Below are 13,180 nucleotides of genomic sequence, written 5' to 3'. Positions count from 1 at the left end.
GTGATATGCTCCAAAAGCCCTCAACCACTTTCTCATATCCACATATGTCCCAAACCAAAAGTCAAACTCGGCCCCGATTTGATCTATCCGGCGCCACCGAGTTCATTTGACATAGCCATAGCCAAAAACCCTAATCAATTCGGTCTCACCGATAGGGATCTCGGTCTCACCGAGATGGGATTGCTAACTCTTTGTTTCCCTTCGTAACGTTTCGGTCTAACCAAGATGAGCGATCGGTCCCACCGAGTTCGCAATGCAAACTCTCTGTTTCCTTTTCGTAACATTTTGGTCTCACTGAAATGAGCGATCGGTCCCACTGAGTTTGCTTGACCAACTCTCTGTTTGCCTATTACAGAAATCGGTCTCACTGAGTTTATGTGATCGGTCTCACCGAGATTACGTTATGCCCTAACCCTAATGAAATCGGTCCCACCGAGTTGACATGTCGGTTCCACCTAAAATCCTAGCGTTCACATTTTGAACTAAATCAGTCTGACCGAGTTTGAGTATTCGGTCTCACCGAGTTTGGTAAATTGTGTGTAACGGTTAGATTTCGTGTGGAGGCTATATATACCCATCCACCCTTCCTCCATTCGGGGAGAGAGCCATCAGAACGTGCCTACACTTCCAGCATTCATTTTCTGAGAGAGAACCACCTGCTCATGTGTTGAGACCAAGATATTCCAATCCTACCACAAGAATCTTGATCTCTAGCCTTCCCCAAGTTGCTTTCCACTCAAATCATCTTTCCACCAAATCCAAATCTGTGAGAGAGTTGAATGTTGGGGAGACTATCATTTGAAGCACAAGAGCAAGGAGTTCATCATCAACACATCATCTATTACCTTTTGGAGAGTGGTGTCTCCTAGATTGGTTAGGTGTCACTTGGGAGCCTCCATCAAGATTGTGGAGTTGAACCAAGGAGTTTGTACGGGCAAGGAGATCGCCTACTTCGTGAAGATCTACCATAGTGAGGCAAGTCCTTCGTGGGCGATGGCCATGGTGGGATAAACAAGGTTGCTTCTTCGTGGACCCTTCGTGGGTGGAGCCCTCTGTGGACTCGCGCAGCCGTTACCCTTCGTGGTTTCAAGTCTCCATCAACGTGGATGTACGATAGCACCACCTATCAGGACCACGCCAAAAATCTCCGTGTCTACATTGCGTTTGCTCCCTCCAAACTCATCCCCTTTACCTTCATATGCAATGATTTACATTCTGCTGCTATACTCTTAGAATTGCATGTGTAGGTTGATTGCTTAACTTGTGATAAGTTGCTAAAATCTGCCAAGACTTAAAATTGGGAAAAGGCTAGATTTTTATTTGGTCAAGTAGTCTAATCACCCCCCCCCCCTCTAGACATACTTTCGATCCTACAGTGGCCCCCCTGACACTGATTCTTTCGCCAATATTTTTTTATTAATTCCAAAAATAATCTCTGTTGATTTTTAGGTCAATTTGAGAACTTTTTATTCTGCACAAAAATAACACCGTGGCAATTCTGCTGAAAACAGCGTCAGTCCGGGTTAGTTCCATTCAAATCATGCAAGTTGGAGTCCAAAACAAGGGCAAAAGTGTTTGGAAAAGTAGATACGATGGAGACGTATCAAGCAGCACCACTGATACGTCCATTTTGCATCATGTTTTCTTACTGTTATTTATAATGTTTTATCCATAATAATGCTTTTTTGAGTAATTCTAATGCCTTTTCTCTCAGAATTTGCAAGGTACACACAAAGAGGGAGAATTCCGGCAGCTGGAAATCTGGACCTGAAAAAGCTACGTCAGGCTACCTATTCTGCACAACTCCAAATGAGCTGAAACTTCACGGAGATTTTTTTATGGAATATATAAGAAATATTGGACCAAATAACTACCAGAGGGGCACACCAGGTGGGCACAACCCACCTGGGCGTGCCAGGCAGCCCAGGCGCGCCCTGGTGGGTTGTGCCCTCCTTGGCCCACCTCCGGTGCCCATCTTCTGGTACATAAGTCATTTTGACCTTAAAAAATCAAGAGAAGGCTTTCGGTATGGAGCGCCGCCGTCTCGAGGCGGAACTTGGGCAGGAGCAATTTTGCCCTCCGGCGGAGCGATTCCGCCGGGGGAACTTCCCTCACGGAGGGGGAAATCATCGTCATCATCATCACCAACAACTCTCCCATCTTGGGAAGGGCAATCTCCATCAGCATCTTCAACAGCACTATCTCATCTCAAACCCTAGTTCATCTCTTGTATTCAATCTTGTTACCGGAACTATAGATTGGTGCATGTGGGTGACCAGTAGTGTTGATTGCATCTTGTAGTTGATTACTATATGGTTTATTTGGTGGAAGATTATATGTTCAGATCCATTATGCTATTTAATACTCCTCTGATCAAGAACATGTTTATCATTTGTGAGTAGTTACTTTTGTTCTTGAGGTCATGGGATAAATCATGTTGCAAGTAATCATGATATGTGTTCGATATTTTGATAGTATGTATGTTGTGATTCCCTTAGTGGTGTCATGTGAACGTCGACTACATGACACTTCACCATATTTGGGCCTAAGGGAATGCATTGTGGAGTAGAAATTAGATGATGGGTTGCGAGAGTGACAGAAGCTTAAACCCCAATTTATGCGCTATTCCGTAAGGGAACGATTGGATCCATAAGTTTAATGCTATGGTTAGAATTTATTCTTAACTAGTACAATGCCCGTGCATTGCCACGGACATTTTAATTTTTGTTCTGATTGTATATATACATGTATTGTTGTATATAACTCGATGATTTTTTGTTCCCTTCCAACAACATCGCGTCAACATTCTTGTCGAATGGATTCCTTTTGAACATCAACATAATACATCTTTATCTCTTTCATACCCTGCAAAAAATAGACATATATAAAAATAAGAAGGGGAGACACCTTTTGTATTATCATGTGCAACAGTATATAAAAAGAAATAATTATTTGTATGCATCTCTTTCAATTGGGTAACACTCGATAAGTTTTCAGTCCATCTATCATAAAGCTTTGTCAATGGACATTTTCAAAGCATCATTGGAAACCATCAGTTGTTATCTCTATTCTCCAAAAGTGAGTATATAAACACATACTAAAATAAAATAAAACTAAGATAAGCCCATATAAAATACTTCCTCCGTTCCAATGTAAGTCTTTTTAGATATTTGAATATTGACTACTACATACGAATGAATATAGAAGTATTTTAAAGCGTAGATTCACTCATTTTTGCTCCGTAGGTAGTCTATATTAAAATCTCTTACAAGACTTATATTTATGAACAAAGGGAGTATATATTCATTGGTCAGGTGCTTGCTTCGAGCATGTGACCATTTTTACTCGAAGTGAGGCATCATGCTTGTAGACTCACCTATAAATCACTTGTGGGTAATTATTCTCCAGAAATGACTTCCTAGGGTATGTGATATTTTGCACTATATAAAAAAGTATGTGACATTTCTCTAATGGCAAGCAATCAATTTTCCCTAACAAAAAGCAACAGCCACTCCTTTTCTTCTCATCTTAAAAAAAGTAGGATGACTGTCATTGGCACAACGCTCACACTCATACCTCATTTACCCCATCATGCTCTCCTCGCCACATCATCTTCGTTGTCATGTCTCCCCTCCACGGTATCTCACTGCCGCCTCCCCCCTTGCACCACATCATTCAGATCGCAACTTCCTCTCACTACTCTCTCCTTCCCTGCATGGCGTCGTCCGCCCCTCCTCTCCTCCACACTGAATCAGACGATTCCCAGTTCTAAGAAATGCACACTGTCGTAGCTGAGGGCGACCACCACAATGTGGTTTTGCTGCCATGATATATGAAATGATTTATATATTATGCGATATTTTGTCTCTTTTTTGAAATAATTATAGTCGAGGTATGTGCCTGTGAGTTACCATGGGGCCAAATTTTATTGGGACAAATATGGAAGAAAATCAGATAACCAAAAGAAGACTATGTTTTGGTTATGAAGCATACACAGGGTCATCCACGAGGTGCCCTGCACCGCCTCGCTCTCAATGGAAATTGTTGATCGGCTCGAACCAGGCAACCGCTGGTCAGCAGATCGTGGAGCTAGTGTGGGTTAACTCCCTCGCTGTGATAAAAAGGTACGGACTACTCCCGTGCACACTTCCTTATTCACATTCTCCTTTTACACACTCCGCTGCATCAAGCGCCGGCGGCAAATAGTGGCAATGGTGGCAGTGGAACAAGTGCGAAACTCTTGCCTTATCTAGCACACAATGAGATTGTCGTGATCGGATTCGACAGGCCTTGACACCTAGGATTAGCAGGCTGTCATGGACTTCCTCACTGAGGACCATCTTATGCACACCAACCTAATCAATGTTGCCTGTGTTGATGTTGTTGTGTAATCTACCATATAACCATTTGATATACCGAGTTCAATGTGACAAAGAATACTAACATTAGTCCGAGCTCAAACTCTTTAAGCAACACAAGACCCAGTTCATCCACAGATTTTGGATAGCTATACAAAATATTAAGTTCACATTAAAATTATGAGGTGTACCTCATGTGAGTGGATCCTCTAAACAGCTACTTCCATCCCTTTGGAAAATGACCAATCTTGTATAGAAGAAGTGGAGGAGGTTCAAACTATCGCATCTTCTCACTACCTAATGATTTAAGTTGCAGAATAGCAGAACACACATACTCAACATAGATGGCCCCATAAATGAGTGCAAAAATGGTATAACTGTGCACAAATTCATTTGTTAGTTGCTTAATCTGACAAGAAAGTGGAGAAGACAGTAAATAGGAAAAAAACTAAAATCTATGGTAACTAAAAGGAGACCTATCTTTGTGCCCTGCATTATGAGAAAAACCATATCAGAAAACAAACATGCATGAACTTCCCGGAGTATCCGATGTTGCAGAAACTTATGCAAATGGAAGTGAGCCCAGCTGAGTTCCTAGCCACCTAGTCGAACCTTTGGATGCCTGCATCGGTTGAGTGTAAGCTGCTCACTCACCTGGAGGGGATCAATCGGAATGGCAGCTACCTGGAACGGAGCGTGGAAAGTCAGAAACACCATGGGCCAACACGGTCGATGCCATGGTCGCCGGCGCCTCACTCCCACAGCCATGGTCGCGGTAACGGTCGCCAGCGGCAGCATTGACGTCTCCCCCTCGTTGCAATCCTAATCAGCCTCTCCCAGCACTCGTCTCAGGTAAAACGCTTCGTCAGTGCATTAAATTAAAGCTACCTAAGTCAGAGAACATTGACTCTACAAACCATTTTGTTTGAATATTATAAAATACAAAAAATAATTAAATATAAAATCAAGGCAAAAAAACCTATTTGGAGGAAGGCTTGGATTTATTTCATAACTGAGATACTATAAAACTAAACAAAAACATAAAACTACTACTTCTAATTCAAATATTGTACTAAACAATATTGCGACAGTTGTGTACATTTATTTTTAGAGCACACATTTAAATAGGCGAGACATACATTTGCAAGTGTTTCTTACTACTATCAACAACATTGAGCCATCCTTCAATCCTAATAATGATAGTCTTATTCATTGCTGGCTTTGTAACCTTGAAGCAAACTAACGAATTTCAATATTAATTATGCAACTAATAGCAAGCAAGACTTACCAATCAATTGTTGCTCTCCAACTATTTCTCCTAAGAAACGAGTCCTCACTGAAGGTCAAGTATTAAGATATGTACAGCTGAAACCAAGTAGACAGCATGATAGTCCAGGCATTAAACCTTCATTCCTGAGATTAAAAAGGGCAATGAAGATGGTGTCACATGTTGTCTTGTAAACAATCTTGCTTCAACATCAAGATGCCACTATTTCGTACTGTCAACCAAAAAAAGATGATGATGTTTGCACTACCACTGCCTCACAAATTAGTCAACCTCGTGAACTATAAAAACAATGCAATACAAGTGCTCGTGACTCAATTATAAGAACCAAAAGGTAGCCATCATCACTTGGTTTATATTCCTAGCTGCATTCAAGCGGTACAATCAGCAATTCGGCAAACTAATTCGAAACACCTTTGAGGAAATTTGCTTACATGACAATGTACCTAGGGGAAAATCCATCTAATCTTTAATCACTGAGGTGCTCAAAGAGAACATTCAACTTCAGGAAATTAGCATATCTCTCCAATATTTTTTAGGGACAAAAATATGAGCAATGCCTGTGGACTGACAAGGATGGAGACAAGCATCTGATTGCATAGCGGCAAAGTAGCGCGGTTGTCATGCAGGGGTAAGTAGGGAGTACGGCGCAATGGCATCATCCATGGCTAGGACCGCGGCCATGAGGCAGACGAGGATGGGAGTGGCGCCAGGACGAAGTAGAACCTGTAAGCCAATCTTATGGTTAGGTCAGCAATGACATGCCATGATAGATCAAATGTTCAAACTGGAACCTATAGGTCCACCTCCAGCTTAGGCTCCCGCTCCCCCGCTCCTAGGGTTTCCCCGCCGCCGCCGCCGGCTCCCCCACGCGGAGCCGCCGCCGGGGCGGCCGGAGCCGCCAGCCCCGTCCTCCTCCCATTCCCCGTCTCCTCCCCCCTCCCTCCATGCCCCCGTACCCCCCCGCCGCCTCCCCAAGCAAGGCGGCCGGGGGCCCTTCCTCCGCGCGCCTCCAGCCCCTCCCCGCGCCCCTCCCTCCTCCCGCCACCGTCAGCGCGCGCCGCCGGCCCTCGGTCGTGTGATGCTGGCGGCGGTGGGCTTGCCCTTCCCCGCGCGCGGTCCTCCCCTACTCGGGCGGTGATGGCCGGCGGCGGTGCGCCTCGGCTGGTGGCGGTCCGGCGTCCTCGTGTGGAGGCCGGCGGTGCTCGCCGTGGTGGTGCCGCCTCTTGGCAGCGGGGTGGTCCGGTGGTGCTGGCCAGCCGGTGGCGCGTCCCCGGCCCAGATCTGGGCCCGTAGGGTCCCTTCTGGGTCCTTGCGGGTCGGCTCCGGCGCGACCGCGACGCTCTCTGTATGGGGAGGTAGGGGAGCGGCTTGGACTGGGACAGCGACGCCGACGGCGTGCCAGCTGCTGCGTGGAGGCGGGAGCTTTCCGGGCCTTTGAGGGCCCGGCCGGGCCTGTGGGGCCACGGGCCCGGTAGGCTCCTGCCATGGCGTCCGGTTGGCTACCGTCGTGGACTGTGGAGGTGGGGCCCTCCCGTATGCCGACGGTGTTGTTGCCCTAGTCCCGGCTCCTCTTCTTCGTTGTGCAGACCATCTTCGCGGTGCCGTGGCGAGACAGTGTGGGAAGCTTCATGTCCGTGTTGGCGCAGGGTGGTGGTCGGTCTGGTGGCGAGCTCCGAAGTGCCTGAGGTAGAGGCTGGGATCGGGAGAAATCTCTATTGGCTTGGTTGACACTGACGCGGTGGCGCCTGAAGGTGCCGCCGGACCTTCCTGGAGGGCGTCGGGGCTACCCTTCCTCTCTCCTCGCCGTGTACCGGGGGAAACCCTTGGCAGCAGTGTCATCATTGTCGCATCCCTTCTTGGAGGTGTTGTTGGGTACCGGCAATTCGGAGTCTCGGAGCTTGGTGGGCGATCTCCGGTGGACGCAGGTCACGCGGCTTCATCGTTTTTGTCGATCCGCCGTTATCGACATTTGTTTCTTTTCTTTTTTCTCTTTCCTTTTTTTTGGGCGTGTTTGTGTTGCTTCCGCCCCAGCCCCTATCGTTGGTTGTATCGGATGGTTGCTTTGTAATACAAAGCAGGGGGAAACCCTTTTTCTCAACTGGAACCTACAAGAAATCTTAGTCGAGCCTTATATCAAAGTCAAACCTGTAACCGAACTTAGTCCAGTATCCCAAGTGTATAAGTTGACGATGGAAAAGGAACACATTTTTTCCGAACAGTACATTGCTCATGTCTTGCCTGAATTTTTTCATGGTCGTGACAATAAATGATCAGGATTATTATTGTTCAATATGGCTTCTTAACACACATACACATGCATATGTCTAACAACGAAGAGCCCAATGGAAAATTTTCAATCTCAGAAACTACTTAACTCGATTCATTTCACACAATTCAGAAAATATTCTGATCCAAATATTCCAATCCCAATGAACTCATTAGTGAGAAAAAATCAATTATCATTAACACACATAATTTGCAACATCTCGTAATAAATTGATACCCCATATGCATGAAGCCTCGACCTCACATTGGTATCCCATATGCATGAAGCCTCGAACAAGATAGTTCGACACTGGGTCCCTAAATTCACGCATATGGTCAAATCACTAAACACAAGAACAACCAAGCCTCGATTGGTTTCCCATACCCATGCAACTTGCAAAGATTCAAGGAAAATTTGTCGAGAAGGAGTTGCGTTGCTTGCTTGTTTGCCGATGCCAGCTACTTGCGATTACGCTCCACGGAACTGAATCGTCAAGCCAAATTGTGGCACGACTTTATCTCCACATGGTAAAACACGCGAAGGATACTTAAAAGGAGTTAACACATGGGTACGGAGTGCTACATAAATTCTTTTTTCCTCTTAGCATTTTCAAGAACGAGCGTATGAAAATACTTTCGTGAGGTCTAATCGAATATCTGAATTTGAGTGTGTAGTCCATACATGTAACTACTAAGCCTAGTTCAGTGTAAGAATTTTGTAGTGTCTAGTCTAGTCCATACATGTAACTAACCTAGTTCAGGGTAAGATTTTTCTGTCAAGAAGAATCAAGCAGCTAGTGAAAACAAGACAAAGCTTGGACGAGTTTGTACAGAAAATACCTTGGTAATTTCTCCGAGTACAGTGCTCAGTTGTAACTCCTTTAGCAGTATGCAGAATTGCAGACCATACAAATATTTACTGACTGCAGCAGATCTTGAACAAAGCATGCCACAATTCTACTCGTAAAAATGTATGGCAACTCTCTTTACCCTGCATCCGTTGCCTATAAGGTACCTACAACATAGAAGTGGAGTTGTTTAACAAAAAGGTGCCTATAACAGAGAAGTGGAGTTTAGAAGAACAACATGGAAATAACAGTAGTAGTGAGCCACCACTTCAAGCCATTTTGTAGCATAGTCTTGACCAAGCCTGGCATAAACGAACTGAGAATAGTGAAACCGTGAATCCTGATTACCATGGCCAAGTCTGGAAAAGAACTGTAGAATCTTTACCAAGTGTGTAAATGAACACCAGATGAGCAAGAATCAGACATGAGCAGCCACATCATGAAATGAATTCAGAATAGCTTACCACTGGATCAATGAACATATTTTATTTAAGTTGAACAATTTCTTCTCTCAAGTAACTTGCACTGCAGCAGAACCCTTTCAGCACCAAACATGCTACTACCATTATTTTGTAGTGTAAAACTTCCAAATCCTTCTATTTTTTTTTTGTAATATCCTTGTTAATAAAACTAACACTCGGCCAAAGACAACAGGCCTAACCTGTAAATGTACTTAACAATGAAGACAAGACAATGGTTCATCATCAGTTTAATTACTTGTAGAAAGCCAGTTCATCTTGATTCCTGAACTTCTTACCTACAAAAACGTTGATAGATTTTTTCCAGTTAATAATATTCTAATGGTTGGCGACAAGAACACCAATATACATTGAAAGTTAACAATAGGACAGTATACATTGGAAGTTAATCTGCATAATATCCTTGATAATTTAAGAAGGAATCATATTTGGCTCGCTGTTCTCGATGGTTATCACATAGAACTTGATAATACCAAAAGGAATAAGCAGCAATTGCAAAATTGGTGTCTGCGTCCTCAAGGCGATTCCAGAAAACTGAAGAGAATCTTACTGAATTAGCTTCTGATCATAGAAAACAAGTTCCCATGTATGTGCAACAAATTAATGCAATACTAATGGCTCCAAACCATATATATGCGCTCTGTATGAAGGTTTTACAGCTTGATAATGGAAAACAATGTCACCTAGATGCAATGTAGCAATTTCCAAAATTGCTTATGAGTGTTATATAAAGATGGCGCTATTTAGTTGGGCATGGGAATCAGTTCTAGCAAGATGGCACTTTTCCATTACAACTCAGGTTTCAAACCAAAACAAGACCTCTAGGAAAATTGATGTTCTGAAAAATCATGAGTCTACATAACAATGAGAAAAATAATGAACATTTAACAATAAAAGTGCAGGACAATGTCATCCATATTTAATGCATTGCACATATATGATGCAAGAGAAAACATTAGAAAGATTGTTAGAAGGATGAAATTCAAATCAAAGAGTACTAAATTAAATAGAACATTACAAATACTGAAGGACCAACATAAAGACACACTACTTCAGCGCGAGTAATTTTGTAAGAACCAAGAACATGGCTATGATTGGTAGCATCAGCCATGTCGATAATTGCTCATTTTGATCATTTCTTGTGGTATGAAATTGATCACAAAATCATCCTTCAAAATTGTATATATGATAGATGTATTATGCATTTTTTCTGAGCAATGGACGCATATTCTGAACCTATGTATAAGCAACAATAATTCGACACTGAAGCACAAATTTAGGAATCCCCATTCATGCCTGCATCATCCAAAAATCAGCCATCTGATGTTTAGGAGCTACAGGCTGAAGAAGACAAACCTGAATAGTAGGTACTCGACCAGAATTGTGCCGGTGCCAAAGAAGCACTGCAAGCACAACATTGGCATGGTTAGGATTAGTCAATCTTAATCCCAATCATCCAGGCAACATTTGCCATGTTTAGGAATAGTCTGATCTTAATCCCAATCAACCATGCCGGCTAATCTTAAATCCACACGAACCCCAGCACGGGTACCTCCGTCGACACGAACAAATAGCACCCACATGAAGAAAAGACAGCAGGACGCCCAATTCATCGCAGCCGACCACAGACCGGCGAAACCCGCACGGCACCCTCTGTAGGTGGAAAGGATTCTTCACCTGTGGAAACAATTCTTCAGGTACATAAGGTTTATTTCATCCTTGAGGGTTGGACCAACATTTGATTTGCTGGAATAGGGGGGGGGCCTTGCAGGTAGGTGACGGGCGGAGCCCAGGAGGCGCATCACCTTGATGCCCGTGGAGGGTTCCTGGAGGCGCGGAAGCACTCCTCCTGCCCGGCGGCGGGGTCATCGGCAAAGCGGCGATGGAAGGAGCCCAGGAGTCCCTCGCCTCGGCGCGTGTGGCGGGTTCCTGGAGGCGATCGAGCACGGCCGTGGCGGTGCCGTACGCTTCGTCGCCGGTGGCAAGCTTGGAGGGAAGAGAGGGGCAAGGCAGCAGGAATGGAGCGGCAGCGGCGCCGAACGAGGGCAGGAGGCCAGCGCCGGCGGCGGCTCCAATCGGTCCTCGGCGGCGGCGGATCGTCTCTGATCTCGGCGGCGGCTCGTATTGGAGTAGAGATGGGATCGAGAGGAGTTGGCAATGAAGTATGGGATCGATGGAGCGTTTTTTGTGCCGAGTGTGGGGTTTTTTTGGCCTGCGTGGGGTGGGTGGGGGAGAGGACGAAAAAAACCGGACAAAAATGGTGGGACGAAAATAAACCCGGAACGGAGACTACCAACTGGGACATTAGGAGTAGAGATACTTTTCTCGTAGTTGCAGATGCTTGCGGGAGGGTTAATCATAAGTAGGAGGTTTGTTCAAGTAAGAACAGCACCTAAGCACCCGTCCACCCACATATCAAATTATCAAAGTAGCGAACATAAATCGAGCGAACCAACATGATGAAAGTGACTAGATGAAATTCCCGTGTACATGCAAGAACGCTTTGCTTATCATAAGAGACCGTTTTGGCCTGTCCTTTGCCTCAAAAGGATTGGGCTACTGATGTAGGGTGGAACCCTAGGTGGCCGATCTTTCACAAAAGGAGCGGATCCCAAAGAGGAACTCGAAGAACACGAGGGGAAACACGAGGGAAAACACGAGAGAATCACTCAACCAACAAGAATAGATCACACATGCGCTAGATCGATGAACACGAAGGTAAGATACGAGATCCAAGTCCAACAAAGGACGATACAAAGGTAACCGGTTCTTCTCCGTAAGGAGGTCTTGATGGGGGTCTTCTTCGTGAGGAGGTCTTGAATCCAAGGTGGATCGTCTCCGTAGAGGGGCCGCGGTCTCTCTCGTGGAGTAGATCCGATATGGATGAGCAAAGCTCTATCTCTAAATGAGCTAATCCTTTGCTAACCCTAACTAGGAGGAGGTGGGGGAGTATATATAGTCTGAGGGACGAAGGGGTACATGAGCCTCGGCCCAGATGCGCTGCACGCAGACAGGGAGGGGCCGAATGTCCGGGCGTCGGGCCGAATGTCCGGGCGTCGGGCCGGATGTCCGGGCCTTCGCGAGGTGCCGGATGTCCGGGCTAGCGGGCCGGATGTCCGGGCTGGAGTGGCCGGTCTCGGAGCTCTCTGGATAGGCGGGGTCCGGATGTCCGGGCTGGGGGCCGGATGTCCGGCGGCTCGGGAAGAGCCGGATGTCCGGGCCTCTGGTCGGATGTCCGGGCTGACGGGGTTCAGCTTCGGGTGCGTTCTGTGATGGGCGCCGGATTTCCGGGGGTCGGGCCGGATGTCCGGGCTGGGGCCGGATGTCCGAGGCCTGTAGCAGCTGTCTCTTCTTCCTTCTCCTTCCTTTGCTTCCGCGCACGCTTGGCCTTGGTCCTTGGGTTCTCCATGGTCTCCTCGGGTGTACCTGAGTATGAACAAGGTCCGCGCTTGAAGTAGCATCCATGTCTTGCATGCGGAAAGGGAAGATTCGTAAAGGAGCGAGTTCACCTTAGGTCCAATGGCGTAGGCTCGAGTGTACATGGGGATGATCGTCGGATGCTCCGCATCATCTCCCCTCCCTTGGGAAAGATCCGACCTCGGATCGAAATCCTCATCACCATGGAAACGGTTGTCGTGGACGGACTTATAATTGGACGGAGTGAAAGTCATGGCGCAATCCAAGTACTCCAAGGTGTTTCCGGAGTGGTACACATGCAAAAAGAGCAAACACAAACGACACTTGGAAATACAATGGTTAGCGCACACAAGGTGTCCATCATGTAAGAATGAGTCCGCGAGGCAAGGTTGTTCATGACAAAGCACATGAAGCTTAGCAAGATGATATGGAATGAGATGTAAAGCATTCATGGGAGCAAAAGCATTCATTGTGCACATAAATGTGTTGTGAATATGATCAATGCAACCACGGTGCAAAATGATG

At 45.8% G+C, this 13,180-nt stretch overlaps 1 long non-coding RNA gene across 4 annotated transcripts; it reads right to left on the bottom strand.

Annotated features, from left to right (window-relative positions):
* Positions 1-2,662: 2,662 nt before the first annotated feature.
* LOC123078861 (uncharacterized) lies at positions 2,663-11,405 on the bottom strand. 4 transcript variants are annotated; one of them, XR_006437746.1, is made up of 5 exons: positions 11,044-11,405; positions 9,025-10,915; positions 8,752-8,926; positions 3,577-5,771; positions 2,663-2,865 (listed from the first exon to the last, which is right to left on the bottom strand). It is a non-coding gene; the product is annotated as an uncharacterized lncRNA (long non-coding RNA). The 4 variants fall into 4 exon arrangements; XR_006437748.1 differs by having other exon boundaries at positions 8,752-9,516; positions 9,616-10,915; XR_006437747.1 differs by having other exon boundaries at positions 8,752-9,516; positions 10,595-10,915.
* Positions 11,406-13,180: the final 1,775 nt, after the last annotated feature.

This window comes from Triticum aestivum, chromosome 3D (genome assembly GCF_018294505.1).
Source record: "Triticum aestivum cultivar Chinese Spring chromosome 3D, IWGSC CS RefSeq v2.1, whole genome shotgun sequence".
In the NCBI taxonomy this organism is placed as follows: Eukaryota; Viridiplantae; Streptophyta; class Magnoliopsida; order Poales; family Poaceae; genus Triticum; species Triticum aestivum.
Note: the sequence above shows the minus strand (reverse complement) of the source record. Positions and strands in the feature narration are given on the sequence as shown.